The sequence below is a fragment of the Equus przewalskii genome, chromosome 1, assembly GCF_037783145.1.
Source record: "Equus przewalskii isolate Varuska chromosome 1, EquPr2, whole genome shotgun sequence".
Classification (NCBI taxonomy): Eukaryota; Metazoa; Chordata; class Mammalia; order Perissodactyla; family Equidae; genus Equus; species Equus przewalskii.
In genome coordinates, this window is record NC_091831.1 from 96,967,502 (window position 1) to 96,990,531 (window position 23,030).

Consider the following 23,030-nt stretch of genomic DNA (forward strand, 5'->3'; position numbering starts at 1 on the left):
AGGAAATGGCACCTTTGAGCTCTTTCTTCTGGACCCCTGCCAAGGCAGAGTGTGAACTAACTCCCCACCGCCCCAAGTCCAAGGCTAAAGAGACAGAACCACTGCCGAATAACCAGTTTCAGATTTCAAATACAATGTCATAATATTTCAAATGGAAAAATGGCGTACATGTTTTACATAAAGAGTTGTCCTTTAATTGGATTGCTCAACAAGACTAGAAACAGTATTGGATTCCCATTTCAGCCAAGTTTGTAAACAATTTCAATTTGTCAAGCCTCAGTTATTAGCAAATATAGTCCTTGAAATGTCAGTGGTAACTCACACATTTTATTTCAAATTTAGTTAATGACTTAGGTGTAGAATGCTCTTAATTGTTTTTTAGTGCTGCAGTAATTCTCAGCATTTTCAAAGAACGAGTGTAACACAAAGCACCTTATAAACAAATATTATGAGTCTTTCCTTCTGGGCATGGAGAAAGAGAAGCACTATAAAGTGGATCATTTTCCTAAGACTACCTAGCAAATTTGAAGGACCAGAAAATTCAAAATCTGCTGGAATTAAAATGGCACTATTGGGAAGTGGCATTATCGATTTATTCACCCAACATTAGAGAGCACCTGTTATGGGCAAGCCACTGTTCAGATGTGGCAAGACATTAAAAGGTGAAGAAGAAAGTTTCCTCGCCTTTTAGGAGCTTAAAACCTAGAATAGGACAGGGTAATGCCCCACCTATTATCAGTTTGATCATGTAACATAATATAAACTACATAATATAAATTATATAATATAAGCTATACTATATAATATAAACTATACCATATATCTTTGATATAGACACTCAAATATCTAGACTATAAGGCAGCCTTTGTTTACCCTTCTAAAAGAGATATAAGGTACTATACAGCCACGAACGGAAATGGAGAAACCTGTCGGCAACTCTGAGGCAAGATCTAGGAGTTGGGCAAGAAGCCAAAGTTCTGACCTGGCCCCATGGCTGATGGACTCACCGCTTGCTAAAGGGACACTGTTTCCTCCTTTGAGACTGTTTCTTCATTTTTCCAATGAGACGCACATTTTTGAAGTGTGAGAACCAAAGACCATGTTTTCTAAGTTTGATCCTAGTATCTTAGGGGAGAATTTCCTAAAGTAAAAGATTCTCTTGCCCGAAAGAAACAAACTGGCAATTGACAAAAGCAGAAATGCAAATGGCTAATAGGCTTATTTAAAAAAATGCTCAATCACATTAGTAATCAAAGAAATGCAAATCAAAACAAATTATCATCTTTCTCCTCCTAAACGAGCAAAGATTTAAAAGCATGATAAAATCTAGCCATAGTGAGGGTGAGAGGAAGTGGGCATTCTTCTACACTGCTGAAGAGAGCTTAAATTGCTACAACTTTTCTGGATGGGCGATTTAGAAATACCTAATCAAAAGCCTTGAAAATGTACAGGCCCTTTAACCCAACAATTTCAATGCAATTATTCCCAAGTGGTGAGACAAACAGCTATTTGCAAAGATCCTCATCATTTCATCACTGTTACTGATCGTGAAAAATGAAAACTCTCTAAATATCTAACACCAGATAAATGGCCATAATACAATGGAATAATGTTCAATCATCGATAATGATGTTGTTGTAGGACATTTTTATTAATGCAAAAAGATATTCATGTTATATTATTGCATACAAAATACATTTATAGCATGTCTGCTTTTTTGTTTAACGTGCATATATATGGATCAATGCATAGACCAAGATCTGGAATAATATAAACACCCACATATTGGTCTCACGTTTCTGTCCATGGGCAGTCTCTATTTGCCCACGATAATTCAATGCCTGCCTTTTGCTCTTCCACAAGTGCCTTCTCCTACCTGATCTCCTAGGAAACTTGTTACCTGTCTTCAAAATGTAACTTGTGAAAAACAAGTCAAAAGGCCCAAAATGGAGTCACTTATTTTAAGTCCCAATTTAAGTCACTAAACTGAGAGTTAATTATAGTCTCGGCTCTCCCACACATGGAGTCTTAAACCAGTCAATCAGGAATCGCCTGATCAGCACTAGTGGATTCTGCCTGATAGACGCCTGCCCGCCCCTAAAGGAAAGGAACTCTGCAATAACCAACCCACTTTTGCCTACGATAGCTTCCTTTGTCCAGTTCCCTTCTGCCTATAAGAGTCTTTCATTTTGTACAGCTCCTCAGAGCTCATTTCTGTCTGCTAGATTGGATGCTGCCCAATTCGAATCGATTTTTGCTCAAGCAAACTCTTAAAATTTTTTCTATGCCTCGGTTTATCTTTTAACAGTTCTGCTGTCAGCAAAGAGAACCGAAGGAGACCCTTGACGGCCCCCAGAAGCAATGGTGAAGGTACCTATGGAGCCCCTTGAGCTTGCTATCTTCTCGCTGCCTCTGGAGGTCATGGGTAAGTCCCTCTCAGATCCTAGCTCTGCGGCATTATGAGTTTTCAGACTTTATTTGAGCATTTCCTTTTCTGGACTGGGTCCAGAAACTGGCCAGAAACTGGAAACCAACTGAGTCTGGGATCAGATGGGTCCGGGGTCGGACTGGGTCTGACTTAAAGTTAGACTGGGGCCAGTATGAAGCCTCTGGTGAATTAAATTTGTCTCTTAAGGCTGAACAAGCAGACTGACCTTACCAAAGATAATGTTGAATTACAATGGCCACGGTGGAGAACTTTTAACCTAGGTAAGCTTATCCATTTACAAGGCGCCCTAGAGAAAAATGCGTCTCCGCCAAGCTCTCGCCGTAAAGGGTAGAGGGAAAATTATTTTTCCTCCTCTACAGTTTCTGGTGATGAGGATGAAACCCACTGGGACACCCCACTCACTCCGAGCCTGCAGAGGGCATCCAGGAAAACTGGCAGAAGCCAGCAAAGGATGAGAATCCTTACCAAAGTCAGCTCTCCCAGATCTCATTCTGCTGTGCCTGGTCAAGAGAGGAAGGTAAAATTTCACCTTGACTCTTCCTTTCCAAACTCAGATCGGTGGACAAAAACATTTGTAAGAATAAAATCTTTGAATTGCAGCTTATGAATTGGCTTTTGAGTACCTATTGGTTGTTGATCCTTTCTCTCCCAGGGACAGCTATTGCCTTCTTGTTAATCTCATTTTGTGTTCTCAGAACTTGGCTTGGCAACTAGCAGGTTGGGGGCCCCAAAATATGGCTGGACAGAATAATGGATGGGGTGTGTTGCACCCTGCAGCTAGAGTCTTACCAACTGCTGCCAGCTCTCAGGGGAATTGCCTGTCTTTCTTTCTTTTGGTTATCTTGGGAGCGGCCCTGGATCTTAAAATGTAGTATCTTTTACGCCCTTTGGGAGATGCCTCTTGCATTCATGAGATTGTTCAATACTGCCAGAAATATTTACTGTTAGAACCAGCTAAAAAAATTTTTAAGTAGCTCTATTGTACTTGTCTTACAAATCAAGTTTTCGCAAGAACAGAAATGCAGTTCTGGAAACAATTCAAACCCCACATACCCTTTTCACCATCCCAAAACCTCCCCTATTCATCTCAAAAGGTTTCAGATATTGTCAAAGATCTGGACTTAGGGAATAAAAGTCCTTCTTGATGGAACTTGCCTTCTTTCTCTGTGCCTTTTGAGATGCAAGTATTTTACCTGGTCTTCTCTAGGAACCAAGATAATTCTCATCAGAAAGACAAAAAAAGAAGGAAAGATTCTTTTGAAAACTAAGCCTATGAAAAGTCTTAAAAGTCCCTTTCACAAATATTAGTAAAAAGATTTACCCATCCGAGCAGGTAAACTTTACTTATGCCATCTGCCAGAAACACAATGTAGACCCAACAGTTCTTTAGCAAATTAGTGAGTTTTGCATTGTTGTACCTGTCTCATGGCTCAAATTTTTAAATGAAAGCTGGAAGATCTCTGTTTGTGTCTGTCTGTGTGTTTACGTATGTCTATGCATGTATGTTATAGATGTGTGATTTTTTTGACCTCCAGATGGTATTGCCAAAGTTAATTTGCAAAAAACTCTATTTAATTGGCTTAAAGTTAAACAAGCATTATATAAATCAAGTATACTCTCAGAAATAAAAAAAAACTAACCCAAATATTTTTCAAGTCCACACAATCTTGGATAATCTTCAGGAAGTACAAGCTAGTTTAAGTTTGTTGGTTTAGTTTAAAAAGGCACATCTTTAGAGTTATCAGCACTAAATATAACAGTTTTATTCCACCTAGGTCTACTAAATTCAAATAAGCTCATGTTTTCTCTGTCACAGAATTTGTCGGCAAGAAAGATAAGATGATGGTTAGCTGTTTAATGTCTCATGAAATTTTCATAAATAATCTAAACATAATTGTTAAGAATAAGTAAATTAAATAGATATAAGTAAGATGAAAGTTTACGAATGAACTTTTCAACATTAATTACACTTTATGGTATGTCTATTTAAAAATAGTTTCCAAGGTGCCAGCCCTGTGGCCAAGTGGTTAAGTTTGCACACTCCTTGGCAGACCAGGGTTTCGCCCATTCGGATCCTGGACACAGACCTGGTACCGCTCAGCAAGCCATGCTGGGGCGGCGTCCTCCATAGAAGAACTGGAAGGACCTATATCTAGAGTATACAACTACGTACTGAGGAGCTTTGGGGAGAAAGAAAAAAAAGATTGGCAACAGATGTTAGCTCAGGTTCCAATGTTTAAAAAAAAAAAGTTTCCATAACTTTTTTGGCAACTTGAAACCTTAAAGTTATACTAAGTTAAATAATGGATATCCATTGAATATCTAATCATTTCCAAATAAGATAAATTACTGAAATATTAATTACTGAACATAGGTTTATCCACTTTGGGATTCCTTTTACAGAGGAACTAAAGATACTTGGGTCTCTTAGCAAACATGTTTTGTGCCACATTGAAAAAATTCACTATGAAGAGGAATATACTTCTAGAAATTAAGAAACGTATTTATAAATTTGCCAATCCACAGAATGCTAGTATAACAGACTGTCCACAATTGACTACTTCCTAGTTTTCACTAGGAATAAAGGATTCTAAGGGTTAAGAATTCTATTTAATACAAATAATTAAAATGACTTAGAAATAATAAGGGTGAAAGGGAAAAACTGTGTACACAAAATGGGTAAGGAAAGTAAAATAATGGTTGTTCCAGAATGAGAAAAAGAAAGAAACCATAGGACCAAAACTGAATGGATACAAAAAGTTGCAGAAGTTTGGGGGCAAGGAATTTTGTGTGTGATCAAGCTGGCTAAGATTGGAATGGATTTATTTCCATTTTTAAAAAATGAATTTTAATATCAAAAGTACATTCAAAGTCTGTACCCTCCCACCCCGCCACCTTTCTCCCACTCCCAGTCCATCCATTCAAAGGAGAGGAATTAAAGGTCAAAAGGTGAAGAGAGAAGGGCCTGGAACTCTCCCAAACCTAGTCTGGCCCGACTCCTAGGCACCCTCAAAACAAGAGCTCCTCAGGACCAGCCAGGGAATTGGCCCAAGCCCTGCTGCCTCCAAGGCAATTCTCCTCCTGCTCTGATGCCTTCAAAGGAAGAATGCCTGAGTCAGTTCACTGCTTACATCTCGCTCACAGGAAAACGAAAGATAGGCTGGTTACAGCCAGTAATTGTGGCTCTACACTGTGGTGCAGAGTTTTCATAGCTCTGTTGTTCTGGGAAAACTCAGAGTTCCTTTGCTAAGCAAACTTCTGCTGGAGGAGAGAGGGAGAGAGGGACGCAGGAACTATTTCATCTTGCTCTCCCCCCTCCGCTCTGACCCTGCTAGCCTTTCTCAGAAACAGTTCTCAGAGTCACCCCTGCTGTGGGTACCTGGAACCTTACACATTACCTTATTCAAACTTGTCACTTTGAAAATGGGAAAGCAAGGTGCATAAAAAATGAAATGATGTACCCAAATTTGCACAGCTAGTTTCCAAGCAAATTCGTGACCCTAGTCTACTACTCTTCTCAGAGCTACTTATTATTATCAGAGGTAGATTGACCATGAATCTTATGGAGCGTAAGCTTCAGAGTCCCTCACATCTATGGGATTCTTTCAAGATTTGAGAGGAGTTCCAGCTATGTGTTTACATGGTCACATGTTTGTGTCTAATTTGCAGAAGGAGGATATTTTAACCACAATTAAAACTCTTGTTTCTTTGCTCTCTGACTGCCTTCCTTTGCCCATATATTGAATGACATTGGAGTTGAGTTGAGGACCTGGTTAGCCCAAGTTTAGCCAGATTTATTTCTATGATTTACAGTAACTCTTGTGCATAATTAAGTTAGCGATGGCTTCCAGGAGCGTTCCTACCTATGCAGACTCACCAGCATCATAACGTGAAGGTCCCATCATGATAGGAACCACTTCCTACAGTTTCCGGCACTGAATGTGGGCAACAGAGGAGAAACAAGGCATGCAAGGCACAGAGTCAGAATTTGGTCTATGGAATGTTCTTTCAAAACTAACAGCTCTTCTAAAAGAAACTTGACAGAGATTTTCTCAAATTTGACAGTAATCCTAAAAGTTTACCTGATATGCCCCAAAAGCACATCGTGAAACTGAAAGAAAATTTTTCTTTAATTATCAATAATAAAAAATAAATTTTCATCAACCCTGCCAGAGAACAGGTTGAATTATCCTTATTCTCTATAGAAAATGAGATTATAAAAGGCCATGTGAATAGGGCAATCAAAGCATATTTAGCCAAAAAAGTTATGAAAAAAGGATTATGAAGAAATGCCAGGAAGTCAATTTAAAAATACATTATTTTTCTGGATTATGTGATGCTTGTGGTATTTGTCAGCTTTTTAAAAATCATTACTTTGTAAAGGTTTCTTATTCTAAATAAATATCCCCATTCATATTTAATTTTGTATTTGTAATTGTGTATTCTTTTTCTTAAAGAGGTTTCTCAAAGTGATATAAACTTCAGGCCTATGAAACCTAGGTCCACCCTGATTAGCATTATTACAATATTTCATATTAATAACATTTAACGAGTACCTATGAAGTAACGCAAGGAGCCATCATGGATTTATTATCCCTTTCCACTTTATTTCATCCTCATTTTATTTCATCATATATATGATACGTTAATATATATTTCAAAAAAAATTTGAAATTTTCCATCCCCTTTGAAATAGGAAACACTCAAAATTGTTTCATCTTTCCTGGTGAAGATGTATGCTTATTATTATGAAAATTGATTATTACTATGGTCAATGCGTAAATTTAACTCTCGGCTCAGGCAGAGAGTTGCCTCTCTTGCTTCTGTCAAAGAAGTTCTCTTTAGTGTCTTCCCCTTTAATCTTTAATCTACTGGTCCCAGTGAGATGATTGGCTTGAAACTTAGATCAAAAGGCTCATTTAATTGCACATAAAATAAGAGCAGGGCAGCTCTGATATGGTAGCATGGGGCGCTCCTAACACTGTGTATGGATTTTATAGCATGGCATAAGTTTGGGCTCTCCCCATGCATAAATTGGTTATTGTCTTAGTTCTCAATGATGTTGCAAGAGAGCTGAACTTCCTAGAGAACTGAGTTATAAAAAATGAGGTATTACTCTACAAGCCACTGGAACTGGAACTCATACGGATGCACCAGGCTCTGAGAAACTCTGAGAGCGCAAAACAGCAGCCAGTCCATTCCTAGGGACTGTTGTTTTCTAACTCACGGAGGAGATTTGAACCAAGTGTTTGCCATCCTCCTTCTTCCCATCTCTCCCCTCCCTGCCTCCTACCAGTGATGGAAGAGGAGAGAATGCTGGTTAGAGGTGACTAGTAAAGCAATGGCGGTAAGCCATCCTCCTATTCCCATTGAGGAAGTCTAGAGCATGGCTTGCACTCTGACACAAAATGCTCCCAAGAAAGCACTTCTAAGAAGCTCAGCATTTTGGTAGGATGGGGACATATGGCATTACTTCAGCTGCAGGGGGAAAGAGGCAGGTGAATATTCATTAAGCGTCCAGTGTGTGCCAAGACTTCGCCAGAACATTCACAAATGCCGTCTCCCTTCAATTTCACAACAGATACTTATCATTTTCCCCATTTTATAGATGAAGAAATGAGGTTTAAAGAAGCAGGGTAACTTGCCTAGGAGCACATAGTTTGCATGTGGTAGAACTAGGATTGAAGTTCAGCTCTCTCTGGAGCTAAACCCAATATCTGGTCACTACAGATCAAAATTAAGATCTCGAGTCTTTAACCATGCTGCAGAAGAAATAAAAACAGAATAGAAATCACGGAGGACCACAATTGTTCATCACATTCTCCTATTTCCCCCTGTCCTGTGGTCTCCTATGCACTTGTAAACCACAGGGAACATGTCCATCTTCACTTTTTGGCATGCCTGGGTCTTGGTGTGCACACATCACTTGCTGAATGATTTTGGGCCCCGAATGCTTTCTGCAGTGTGTTTCGTTTTTAATCAGCTCTAATTGGTGTCCTTCTCTCCTTTGGGAATTAGAACACTCTTCGCCTCCAGGCATGTGTCAGTCACATAGTTCAACAATTCCTGTAGCCTCAGGAATACATCAAAGCAAACCGCATCGATCGCTGCCAATTGGTTCTCAGGGCTCAACAGCACACTGCCAGCAGGGAGCCAGGAAAAGATGGCTCTGAGAGAAAGTTTTTGTCCTGGATCCACCAGCCTGGTTCTTCTGTGAGCAACTCCAAGAATTAGCAAGTACAGCATCACTATTCTTTCTCATAAAAAGTATTATTTGGACAAAATTACACCATGCTATGTGCCATCTTAAATTTGAGCCTAAATTAGTAAAATAAATAATGGGCTGATTGAATAGAGCAGGGCTCTCCTCATCTTGGACTGGGTGTCTCTGGCGGGGATTCTGTATGTTGCAGGACAGTTAGCAGTTAGCAGCACTAAGATGCTAAGTATTATAGGATGTTTAACTAGAAGCATTCCCTGCAATTGTGACAACCAAAATTGTCTCCACACATTGCCAAATGTCCCAATAGGGGCAAAATTATCCCTGCTTGACAATCACTGGAATCAAGAAAAAATGTCTGTATTATCTCAGAATCAACTGGAGGTTTGCTAGCTCTGATCAGGGCTCAAGGTAGGTTCAAAGATCTTCTGTATCATATCAGCCCCATATCTTCATGCACCCCTAGCACATCATGCATGAAAATTGCTTTGACCACGGGTACCTTGGGTGCATCTAAATGCATTTAAGTCCTGAGTCATGAGGAATTTAGCTTTCCCAAAAACAATTCTATGAATCAAATCTTACAAACACCAAGTACATGTAATGTAAGCACCACATCACTGAATATTAAACCATCCTGTTGGCTCTGTACACCCAAGCACTTGACAAATACAACACAACATTAGGTTCCAATACACCAGAGAAGTTACCCACATATCAGACTGAACACACATTTATTTGCACATTATTGTTCATGTAAATTTTGTCCCTGTGCCATTTTCAGAATTAAATAACAGCATGGGGAGCAAGATATTTGGAGGCAAAGAGAAAAGTAATTCTCAGATGAGATTTGAAGAGATAGAAAGCTGAGTTGGTGGGTCACTCTGTAAATACTAGCACAATCTCAGATACTCTATGTGACTTGTAAGTGACACCAAATAAAACTGTATATATAAAACCAACTCACGTTCATAAACTTGTTGAATTGGCCCCAAGGACTAACTATATCAAGAAGAGATAGAAAGAGCCATAAAAAGAACTGAGATTGGGTTAGTCTCGAAGAAAATAAGAGACACTAGTTTGTTCAATTGCACCTGAGCTCTAAAACTTGAGGGATCAATTCATTACTCAGAGGCATTTGTATTCAAAGACTGCGGGGCCTGATCCTGTGAAAGGCAGAGCATGGGGCCTGGAACATAGGATGCACTGGGTAAAGGTCTCTCCCTTTTCCTCCTCTCCTCTTCCCTTCTCCTCAACTCCTCCTCATTCTCTTCACCTTCTTATTCCTCTGTGTTAAGGTGATAATTGTCATGGACATCATTATTTCTATATTGACTTAAATTGGTTTTATGATAGAAGCAAAGAGGCCTCATAGTCTCAATTCTTCAGGAATATTCAGTGTAGATCTAACTGAATGAGGGGTGGTGGCCCCACTAAGGTGAGTGCCTTTACTAGCCTCAAGGAAACTAATTTTCCTAATTTACTTATGAAAGTAAATTGGTCCTGACATAGAATTCCAGTCATCCTCCAGTTGACTAGTTTAGATGAATTCAATAGGAGATTTCAAATCCTAATGTTGGGGAATTAAAGGATGCCAAGACTGAGATAAAGCATCTGTTCCCATAGCTGGAAAAAGATGTAGGAGCTGTAACCCTAATAAAGCGTAGAATACAGCTGAAATTTGAGAGAAGACTCAAAACTCTACTCCTGATTGTGAACAACATGTGCAGAGGGATAGAACTCTGAAAACAGGCCAGCAGGTTTGGGCAACTTAAAGTAGGGTCTAATATCTTCCAGAAAGATCAAGGGAAAGAGAATTTTCTAGGCCACTTCTTTTAATGTCGAAATATGCCAGGATAAATTGGCTAGCTCCTGATCAGCAGGGAAAAGGCAGCTAAACAAGCAACTGGTGGTCTCAGGATGAGAGGTTCATATAGCATGCTACTTCAGATCAGAGGCTCCTGAGGAGGCGAAGCTAGGGCACAGGATAGAGCCATACTGGGCTGATCATGGCAGGAGAGTTTACCTCCTTACTTCTCTTAGGGATACTGGGAGAATTGAAACACTGGAGTCTCATTCCTGTCATCATGGCTACATTTCAGATATGGTGTGCCCATAATGTTAGGAACCCTATCCAAGAAATTTAATCCTCAAGCTTCTGGCTGGTACTTGATCTAATAGATATATGACCTAAAAAAAATTATAATTCATACATAGCTTTTCCCCAATGCTTCTCTCACACAAGGGGAGAATCATGCAATAATATAATTTTACCCTGAAGACTACCCCATCCAGTATTTTCTTGAAAGGTCAGAAACCTACTGAGACTATGTGACCTGGATTTAGGTGCCACAGGAGACACAGCATTAAGTATCACTGAATCACACAGAGAAAAATGTTTATTCTCAGTAAACTGTTTATTCTTCTTTTGGGAAATGCCTGTTAAAGTCTTAGTTATTAGTATACTTCCAATTCCTCTCTAATAGTTGCTAATCTTTTTAGAAAACAGACAGCAGCCCTCAGGTTCAGAGACTCCACAGGTAACAGTATCTAGCTGAACTTTACCAGCATTGCACTGTTTATATTAAATTTATTTCCGTGGCTACTTCCTATTTGTGCTAAGTGCTATTTGCTATGTTTATGGTTGTATGTAAAGTGCCACCTTAAGTAAAGTTAAAATGAAAACTTTACTAGAAAAAAATCATATTAAGTAAGTAATAGCATTGTTGATCCAAAAATATTTTTAAAAATCATGAAAGTGGCATGCAAATGACTGAAGTTGAGGAAACACTGATCTCAATCATACTCTCTATTTTTAAGATGAGGAAACTGTGACCCAGAAGGTGCTATGGCTTACCCAAGATCACACACTCCATTAGTCGCAAAGCCAGGATCAGAACCTAGGTCTCTTGATTCCCCGTCTTATCAGCTATCATGCAGAGCAGATGCTACAGTTGTGCCTCCTAGGTCTCCCCTTCAGGACTGAGGAACTCCTGCCCCCCAGCCAGAGGGAATATTAGTGACTGACAGCTCTCCCCTTTGTCCCTCTCTGGGAATTGCTGTCAGGTGAAGAGAATCTCTAAGGTCACGTCCCACTGAAAGCATCCTGTATCCAATGACTGGTCAATGGAGGAGGTATGAAGTCCTCATGGGCCCCTGCTGAAGAACAAGACAATTGCTACAAGACATTCCAAGTTCCAGAGCCGCCTGTGGGATCTGCTGGAGCCTTTGTTGTGACTACATTGCAGTTCAACTCCCTCTGCCCAATCCTGCTCCCTTCATTCTCCTGTCTGTGGACCCAGGAACGCCCCAATAAACTTCCTGCATGCAAATCTTTGTCTCAAAATCTGTTTCTGAGGGAACCAATAATACATCGTGTTTCCTCTCTATTTTTAAGGAAAATATGAAGTTACTAATCAGAATACCATATCATTAAAAAGAACAGGACAAAAGCAAGTAAATATAACATTTTAATTATTTGTGACCAGATTAGGATTTTACAACTCATTACCAAAGGCTGCTATAAAACTTAAACAGCAAGAAACCAAATGGAGTTTAATCATAGGCAACATACATGAGTTTGAGGGCTTTTTCTGGTCAAAAATCTATCATCAGATCACAAATGAGAGCTTACACTTCAATGGTAGTGTCAGCTGTAGATGAAGCTCTAAATTTTGAAGTGACAACTGAAAATACAGAGATTTAGATATTTAAATGTATATCCACATCAGACAGTAATTTTCTCACATTGTTTTAAAGAGTACACTATTTTAAAAGAACTTCAGACATGATTCCAAAAATATAAAATGAAATAGAACATAAAAAGAAAGATTCCTCACCTAAAAAAGCTCAAGAAACACTTTATAAAGTCCTGCCAGGTATTTCAGGGAGCAGAGACTTGAGTAAGATACTGACTTATGTATCTTACTTGATGTATCATCAAGGATTGATGGTATATTGAAGGTTTGGAACTCCATCATTATCTCTTTAAATACTGTTGCTGCCTCATTCTCACCTATCCTTCCAGGATTCCAATTAAATGTGTGTTAGACCTTCTCACCCTATCACTTTTGTCTCTTACTTGCCCTTCCGCATGTCTAATCCTTTTGACCATCCGTGCTTCATCCCGGATTGTTTTTTATGACCTGATTTTCAATTCTTTCTTCAGCCAAATCTAACCTGCAATTAAACCTATCCACTGAGTTCTTAATTTTGGTTATTTTATTTTTCAGTTCAAGAATTTCAATTTGGTTCCTTTTCAAATCTGCTATATCACTTTTTATAGATTATAGTTCACTGCCAAAATTTTAAAACTTCACTTGAATCCCTTTGAACATAGTAACCAAAGCTCTCTTACATTCCATGTCTGGTGATTCCAGTTTCTGGGGGACTAGTGGATCTAATTCTGCCATCTGTTATTTCTGCTGGTGTGTATTTACATTGACTCCCATGTGCCTGGTTTTCAAATTATTTACAGAATTAATGTAAGGCTTAGTATGATATTTTCTTTCACTAATGAGGATTTTAATTTGCTACTCCCAGGCACCTAGGAGCTCTAGGAATCCGAGATGATCTGCTCAAGTCTTAAGATTTCCTGGGCCACCAAGATAAGTTGAAGAATGGCTCAATGTGAAGACTATTATGTACAGCTCATCGTGACTTCTAGGAAGCAGCTCTTCAGGTCTCAGCTCAAAGGCAAAGAGTAGTTTGCCAGGGTCCCCATTCCTGGCAAGTCCTGTACTCCAACTCTTGTTTTCCTAGATGTGCGAGGCCACAGAGTACACAACTCAATCTTTCCAGCCACACCTTCCAAAACAGTAAATGCCTTCAGGGCAGCAGTGCCAAGCTCTGCTCACCTCCCGGGGTTTCCCAACTCTCCTGACTTCAGTCCATTAAATGTTCATTATCTCATTAGAACATTGATGCTTATTAGAAAAAGCATTTATATTTTATCCATATTTTTAATTGTCTCCAGTGCAAGGGTTGGTCTGAATGATCTAACCTATCTCTTACTCATGGAAAGTTGGAGATTGATTGAGACTCCCCTTCTTCCAAAAATGCACCAGGCATGTTGTTATCTCTTCCTTAATAATAATATGTTATAGTTATTTGTTCATATGTCAACCCAAGCAACCACACAGCATAGATTCTTATTCAAACTCTAAGCAAATCTTCTGAGATTTAAGTACCTATGTATGCTTATCTAGAGAGAGGGTCTGCAACTTGCAGGAGATTCTCAAACGTATATCTCTTTCCTCTTCATACAATGAGATGTGGGAGGGAAAGGACCATGTTCTATTTATTTTGAGGTTCCCAATGCCCAATAAAAGTTTGTTGAATAGATAGAGAACAACTATGTTTATAACAAAGCAAAGCGTAGACGGTTTAAGAGACAGATACAAATGCCTGGGTGCTACTTCAAAGGCGGGAGCAATATCATCTATTATCAGAAAAGGCTTTTTTTGGAAACTAACATTTCAGTTGAGCCGTCAAAGGTACTTATGATTTTTACAAGCATAGATCAAGTATGAAAGATGTTCAAGACAGAGTTGGGATGTGGAGATGAAAATATTGTGCCTGGTTCAGAGACATGAGGGATGTACATCAATTGGACAGAACTGTGGGGTTTTCCTGAAACAATTAGAACTTGCCTCTACTATTCTGACCTTAAAGAGCTCCATGCCATGAAACAAAACCTAAGGAAAGACCTCGAGAAAGTGAAACCTTTTGGTACGGCTTATTACTCTGAAATTGTTGTCAAAAGTTTGCACTTGCATTTATCTGGGGGAAATGTCTTTATATTCCAATGGCATCAAAAAGGGATCTGTGACACCCTGCTCCTTGGGAGAAAAAAAATAATTAAAAGATGAAGAATAATTGCCTCTTAGGTAAAAAAAAAAAAAAAGACCACATGTAAATTAACATAGGTGTACAGGCATAGCTGAACATATCACAGCTGCTGAGTCTTCAGATCTTTCCCGAAACTTGGAGTAATGATCATAATGTGTTCTCAGTCAGTCATGACAGAATAGAATCGTTCCTGGAACCAACGGGGACAGGTGCAACTGCAGAAAGCTGGATCTATTTATTCTTGACATTGATCAATAACTTTTGGAAGAATTTCAGTAGGAAAGGGTCTGGCTGATAAGATTCTGAGAACCTTGCCACCCACTAGCTAGTACAGCATCTGGTACAAGGGAGCTATTCGATAAGTGAATGAACCATAAGAAGAGAGTCACAATATACCAAGGAAACAGATGATGTTGCTAGGCAAATCTGCTAGCACCAAAGTCTGAGAACCATCAAGACATAGAGGATGCTGGGCCACCCGATTTAAGTCAAACAGAAAGTCCATGGCAGAGTCCAAAATCAAATCGGCCTCCTGAAGCCCAGCCAAGAAACCAATATATGTTCATTTTAAACAAACATTTATGTCAAATGTAAAACTTCCACATGTTATCAAGCAGAGCTCTGCTGAAGCCTACAGCGCTGGAATCTTCCAGTAAAAGAAATTTTAAGGATATAAATTTGTTAACTACTGCCACATACTGGTGAAGTGTGGTATGGCAGAGAAGCTCTACAAAAGCAGCAAGGCTTAAGAAAAAAGAGAATGATATGGAGTTAAATTTAACATCATTAGGTGTAAGGTTTAGATCATGGGAAAAAATGTCTTGTGCCAAAAATAATCCATGAAATGAAAGTTTGATAAAGTTGACCATGAAAATGTAACATATGTAACATCAAAAAATAAAAATAAAAAACATAAAGTCAAATTCGATCGAAACACTAGAAGAAAATGTACTTCAATTTATTTAAATCATAGTACATCCATATACTAATCTACTGTATAGTACCACAAAAGATTGAGCTGAATCTATATGTGCTGGCCTGAAAGGTGTTCAATTCCACTGACATGTAGGAAAAGCAAACTGAATAATAGTGTGCTAAAATGATATAGACATAGGCATAGTGATATAGTTACAGAAGTACAGATATTGGTATATGTATATAAACATCTTAAAGAATATACAGCAGGGGGCTGGCCCCATGGCCAAGTGGCCAAAGTTCCACGCCCCCCACTTCAGCAGCCCAGGTTCGCAGGTTCGGATCCCAGGCACAGATCTACCCCACTCATCAGCCCTGCTGTGGAGGCATCCCACATACAAAAAACAGAGGAGAATTGGCACAGATGTTAGCTCAGGGAGAATCTTCCTCAAGCAAAAAAAAAAAAAAAAAAACGAGGGAGACTGGCAACGGGTGTTAGCTCAGGGTGAATCCTCCTAGCTGAAAAGAAAAAAAAAAGAACATATAGCAGATGCTTACTTGGTTGTCTTAGGGAGTAGGATATGATGTGGGATTTTTACTCCCTATGTTTTATATCTACATATTAATTAAATTTTTGTAATAATCAGTTCATATTACTTTTTTAATCAGAAAAAAAAATGTTTAGTGGTGAAAAGGACAGGTAAAAGGAAAACAGATGCTGTAGCCTGATGAGTAATAGTAATCTAGAGTCAGACTGTGTCTGAGTTCAAGTCCCAACTCTGCTACTTAAAGGTTGTGTGACCTTGAGCAAGACCCTCATGTTCCTTATCTGTAAAATGAGGATGATAGTTATACCTACCTCACAGGATCATTGTGAGGATTACATGAGGCAATACGTGGAAAATGGTTAGAATTTTTCCTGACGCATAGTAAGTGCTCAACAAATGTGAGTGGCTCGTGGCAAAAACACTCCTTGAATTTTAATACCTATTTTCAAAGAATGCCCATTTGGGTAGTGTCATCATCTTAGCCTCTTCCTCAGTCTAAAATTTTAACTGTCATTTGGAGAATTTCTTTTCTTTAGGACATGTAATATATATTTTATGATATGTGATATAAACCAACATATGTGAGGACATATAAAATATATTTTATGATTTAATAATGAAAGTCAAGGAGAAAATGGGATTTGCATATAGCCTCTTCCTAATCTAGCTATTGTGAAAAGGAAAAGCTATCTGTACTGTCATAGGGGTCTCTTGGATTAATTCAGATCTTAAGAAGGCTGGGATAAGGATGCCTAGGGATCAGAAACGTAGGGCCTGGAGCGGTACTGGTTGGTGGGAGGTGGGATTCCAAGATTAGAGATGTTAACACACATTGAGGTGGTTTTTTTTTTAGAAGTGTAGGGGGAGAATTCATTACTGATCGTTTATTACAGAAGCTGCCTTCTCTCTAAGTTCCCTAGGGAAAGTCCCATCAGATACCCCGACTATGAAATCTGACCCTGACTTTCATCTGAAGCCCAGGGCTAAAGCTGTCATCACCATCTGGCCTCCTGATCAGAAGCAGAATGGCTCTCTTGAGCCTGGAGGAAGAACCTTTTTCGAAACCAGCATGCCTGTCATTTATATTCCTTCTCCCAATCAAGAAAGGACCAGAAGTCGTGTCAACTCAAGGTCTCTGGACAGGTTGAAGAGTCATCAGTTAGTGGAATTCACCAAGCAGAGGAATGACCCTAGGTCTTCAACAGGACTAACCTTGCATCCGCTCAGATCAGAATAGCTTCAACATGCCAGAGGTCAGTTTCCAGAGCAGGAGAAATTCAACCCTCACGGACCAGCAGTGATTTAACATGGCATCATTCTGTAACCACTGTTTCCCAAATGTGTTCCATGGATTCCTAACATCTTGTGAGACACTAGTACGGTTTTGCCATAAAAATTATCTCATCTCCAAGATGGTTGGAAATGCTATGTATTATATCCCCAGCTTAATAATTTACCACGCACATTCATTTTATTATTCAAGTAACAAATACTGAGTACTTACTATGTCCTAGGCAGTGCTTTAGGTAGTAGGGATAAGGAATGAACAAGACAGACGGGATTCCTACCCTAGTGGAAGAAGGGAGAGAGGACACAAGCCAGTATCAGGGAATGGTAAGCTCTATGCAGAGAGTCAAACTAGAGAGGTGGACCCTAGAGTGACTGGGTAGTTAATTGGGCTGTCAGAGAAATCCTCTCTTCGTAAAAGACATTTAAACTGAGAACCGAAAGACATAAATGTTTGAAAAGATTTGAAAAGATTGATGATCTTTCAGCAAAGAAGTGTAGTCAATTTGTTTATCCTGATATGTCCGATCCATCTGTCATTAAGATTCTTCTTGAGTGGAACCCACTGCCATCTCAGGGACCACTAATGTTCTGGGGAACCCAGTTTGAGAAGTGCTAGTTTGACCACGTCTTGCGTTGGTAGTGTTGTTGGACACAGACAATATCTGCAGAACAGTCTACCTATTACCTATTTACCTATTACACTGCAGAACAGTCTACCTGTTACCTATTTACCTATTACACTGGTAAATGTTGCTGAGATGATCGGAAAGCCCAGCCACAGAGGGCTGATGACTCAAGCTGTCTCTGCCGATACCTAGAAGAGTGGAGGCGGCAGCAACAGAAATGACTCAGGAGGTAACATTCTGAACTGTGCATTTCAGGTTCTGCAAGACCTTCCCCCGGAGGAACTCTGACACCCAGAGCATCATTTGATCTGCTGCCTTTGCAAGGAGGGCAGCCTGGGGGTTGAGGAAGACAACCACAGCAGGTGAGGGGAGTTCCTGCTCAGCAGTTTGCAGCAGCAACAGGCCCCGTTGCTCCATCACTCTCTCTCCATCCCAACTCCCACCCTTACACCAGACTTGTGCCCAAAGGCCTCCAGGCCAGGAGTCAGCAAACTACTACCCGCCAGCCCAATCCAGCCCATTGCCAGTGTTATTGGAACGTAGCCAAGCCCACTTATTTGCATATTACCTACAGCTATATTGGCAGAGTTGTGGTAGAGATCCCATGGCTCACAGAGCCTACAAAGTTTGCTATCCAGCCCTTAGAGTTTGCCAACCCCTGCGTGAGGCACCTGTTCTCTGCCCTCTTGGCCAGTCCTCCCAGCCTTGGGGGGACAGCTGCTGTCCTCCCCAGATGTGCCAAGCGGGGGGGGTCCCCATTTTCCCCAGCAGACACCTACCATCTGGCATAATCTGTTCAGAATCTTCTCAATGCCCCTCCTTTTCCTCGGTGAGTTAATACACCTGGCGAAAGCGTGTCCACTGGTGTCAGATTCCCTCCGCTCAGATCCCAGCTATGCCACTTATTCACTTTGTGACCGTGGGAAATTTGTTAACCTCTCCAATCTTCCATTTTAGAGCTTTAAAATGATGATGATAATACTACCTGTCTCATAGAGCTGTTCCAAGGATTAAACAAGACGATGCATGCGAAGGGCTGTGCACAACTCCTGACTTGCGGCAACTGTTTAACAAATCTTGTTATTATTTGAACTATTACTATGAAAGGCACCAAGTAGGGAGAACTGTACACACAAAACGTGAATCTGACAAAGCTCCTCCATGCACAGCATCTCAAGCCACTTTCAATTAATGAATATGGGTTAAGCAAGTTTTGGGGCAAAGGTGTGGAGCGTCCAGAACTCTCACAAACTATTGGTATTTACATGGCTAATAGGTGTTTATTTTGGAGCAACCATTTTTGAAACATATCATTACCTACTAAAGCTGACCATATGTGTACCCTGTGACCCTCAACTCTACTGCTAGATACATGCCCAACAGATGTGCATGCTTACATTCACAAAAACATGTACTAGAATATTCTTAGCAGCACTATCTGTTACAGCCAAAAGAAGGAAACTACCCCAAATATCATCAACTCTAGAACGGATAAATAAATCATGGTATATTCACACAATGCAATGCTCTTCAGCAGTGAGAACATGAACAATCTACAACTATACGCAGCAACATGGAGGAATCTCACAATGCTGAGCAAAAGAAGCCAGACACGCAAGAGGATTGACTGTGGGATTCTATTTCTATGCAGTACATAGCGTGCAAGACTAATCTGTGGTGTTAGAAATCAGAGTAGTGGTTACACTCGGGAGCAGTAACTGGAAGCAGGGGTGAGAGGGGTCTTCTGGGATGCTGAGAGCTTACTGTTACTTCATCCGGGTGCTGGTTACATGGATGTATTCCGTTTGCAAAAATTTACCAAAAAGAAAGAAAGGAGGGAGGGAAGCAAGAAGGGAGGAAGGAAGAGGGTTAGGAGGCAGGGAAGAGAGAAAGGAAAAATATGCATTGAGCACAGACTCTGCACCATTCTGTTTTCTTCCATGTCCTTTGTTCTACTCATTCTTTTATTCTGAGTATCTCTGCTTTTGATCTTTCATCCTATGCATCCTTTTCTCTAATGAGAACCTGGTTTAAGAATCTGTCGCTTTGAGGGAACTACGAGGTATTCACTCAGTGACAAAGCACAGATCCCACAAACTCTCAGCTTCCTTCATTTCAGGTCTGGCAAAAGGATAGAGAGGTCATGCCCAAGAGGATCCATTTCCATGTGCCCGTCTCTGAAATATGAAGAGGCATCCAGTCTGTTTGATTCATAGCTGCCTGTCCCACACGTAAAGATACAGTAATTAGTAACCCAGACCAACTTCTCTTCCTTGGTTGCATACTCCCCAAGCTCCCAGGGCTCGAACTGGAACTATGTTTGGCTTTCGTTAACAGTGGTTCCAGTTTTAGTAACTGAGTAAATTGTGGGGTAAATGTTGCCAGGTTACAGATTTCTATGGTGGGCATGGGTCTCTCTGTTGACCATTTGCCTCAACATGTCACCAGCAATGCCAAATTTCCAATTACGCCTCAAAGTAATGCTGGCCCTCTGTCCCTCACCCCCTGCCCTGTGGGGGTCGGTGTCCAGGCAGGCAGTCAGATCCAGAATCGGGGCTCAGGGGATGGAAATGCCAACTGCTTTCAATTCCCAAGTGAGGATGGGACGTTTCTACCCAACTCTGGTCGTTTTAATGCAGCCATGTTATCAGCTCTGCTTTGACACAAGGATATTTAATTGCTGACTCTAAATAATTGTGTTTCTTTCAGGTTATAAAAGAAAGTGGTTAAAACAGTTCTCCTGTCCCAATCCCCGAGCATCAATTCATCCCAGCCCTTCCCCCTGGCATAGGATTAGGGATAAGGAAAGATGCAGGGTTGAGCTAAGTGACAGGAAAGGCTGAAGGTTGAGGCTGGAGGGTGGGGGCAGTGATAGGACCAGGAACAAAAGGCAGGTCAGGGACAGGGAGGTTAGGGGGAACACATTACATTACTTGACAAGAAAAAGCAGTAATACAGTCATGTCAAATGGCCCCCATCCAAATAGCTTTATGAATGTCACCTTGTCTGAATACCCTGTAGCTCCCATCACTCACATTTAGGGGTAGGCAGCCATTAGCAAGGACATGGTTGGATCTGAAGCTTGCCATTCAAGACCCTCCAGCATTTGAGCAAACTCCTCTTTCGATCTCCTTTCTTGTCCTTCATGAACTTTGTTTTAATCAAACTCAGTACCATGGCAAGTAATAATACTCTCCACATTTCCGGACATGGGGAAGAGCACTGGGCACCCTCCTCACCCCCTCTGCTGAAACATGACCCATGACTTCCCTGAATCTCCAGCCAGGAGGAGTTTCTTCTCCCAACGTCCATAGACTTTTCTTTTGATGTTTACCTTTACTACGGCATTCATCACGTGAAAATGTGCTCTACAAATACTTTTTCCTCCTACCTTTTCACTTTTAACATTGCATTTTCGTGAGGGCAGGGCCTGTGTTGAATCATAATAATTGCTGCTATTTATCTACTATGGTTATCTTTTACATGCGTCTTCTCTAAACTTATAATAGACCCATGAGTAGATATTATCATTCTCATTCTACAGGCAAGGAAATTTCAATAAACAGAAGTTCAATAGTTTGTCCTGAATCATGTAAGTTTTGAGTGGCTGAGCCAAGATCCAAAGACTTTGCTCTTCCTAGTATCTCATCCTACCTTATAGTCTTCTGTGAATCTCTTCCAGCACATAGAAAGCTATGGATGGATGGAGGGATGGATGGATGGAGGGATGGATGGATGGATGGATATTGAAAATATCCAGTTGACCCAAATCAAAAGTGCTACCTTCCTTTATCAGGATTTATTTACCCACATACCAAATTAGGATATGAAAGATTATTTCAGCCCTAAATAAGCCTCCCTCTGTTATAGAGAATCCATATCTGCTCAACCTTCAGGTTCAGTGAGGTCAAGGTGATGCCCTCAAAACAAAGAATAAGTGAGTATTCCCTATGTCAGGCAAGCAACGTAAGTGAGTGGGAAGACTTTGGAGTGAGATGATCTCTTTTACATCCCTCCTCTAGGGATTTACTAGGTTTCTGTCATTGAACCTTGAGCAGCTTAACAGTCTCTTGAGGGTCAGTGTCCTCATCTAGAAGACAGAACAGGCATGTCTCCCTCACAGGTGGCAGAGAGAGCGATGTGAGGAAATGGATGTGAAAACTTGGCATAGAGTGCACCCTTAATAAATCTTCATTTTTTTTCAATCTCCAATTCCAAGGAATTTAAGAAGCTGTGAAAGCAACAAGGTCTTGAAAAACAAAACACCAGATAAAGGCTTCTCCCAACCTCCAGCTCAGCAGACACCCACATGCCACTGCACCCCCTTCATTCTCCAGTTTGACTGGCACCAAGTCATTCCTTAGACACAGACAGATGCCATTTCTTGCCAATTGTGTCCCTTTTCCATTTGGCACTTGTCCTTATGGGGCTTTTCTTTTTCTTTGCTTCTGTTGATGCTTGAAATTAAGACAGATTTCAGCTCATTTCTATGTTTGTGTTGCAGTTGAGGTAGGAGTCTCCAAAACCTGAGAAAGCTTCAAACTTCACCAAAGAGAGAAATCCTGTGATCTTCAGAATGTCTACACGGTGCTTGCTATCTAAAAGGAAAATTCTTCTCTTGATTTGTCCAAACCCCTCTGTTTATGTCCAAGGGGAAAGCTCAGCTTCCACTCCACCTGGCCCTATGGATGTACAATAGATGGATATTCCCACATCCTCCATGGAGAATTCTAGAAAGTAAATTTTCAAACACACATTTTGGAAACAAAACTCCCAAGTGCTATGAATGAAAACTATCAGTCATCATTCTTCCACCCATCCCCTCTTTGCAGCCCAAAGGCTGAAATCACCTGTTATCTTAGAAATAATCCTTGGAGAAACAAGTCCGAGAGGAAAAGCGAAGTTGTCGCCCCATCCAGGTTTTCTATTATCTAAGCTCAATGTTAACTGAAGACAGGAAGCTGCACATCCTGCAGCCTCATTCACAATCCATAATAGATGATGTTCCTGGAGCCCGAGTTGAGAAAAGAAATTTACTATGCACATTTTGGCAAAGATGCAGACCTGGGATTCAGTTTGAGTGGCTATAACATAAAATAATAAAGTACAAATGCAAACAGCAAAAATGTGCC

At 40.4% G+C, this 23,030-nt stretch overlaps 1 protein-coding gene across 5 annotated transcripts in view; it reads right to left on the reverse strand.

Annotated features, from left to right (window-relative positions):
• Window positions 1-23,030, reverse strand: part of AGBL1 (AGBL carboxypeptidase 1) — a 754,053-nt gene that overhangs the window by 727,642 nt on the left and 3,381 nt on the right. The window lies entirely within an intron of this gene.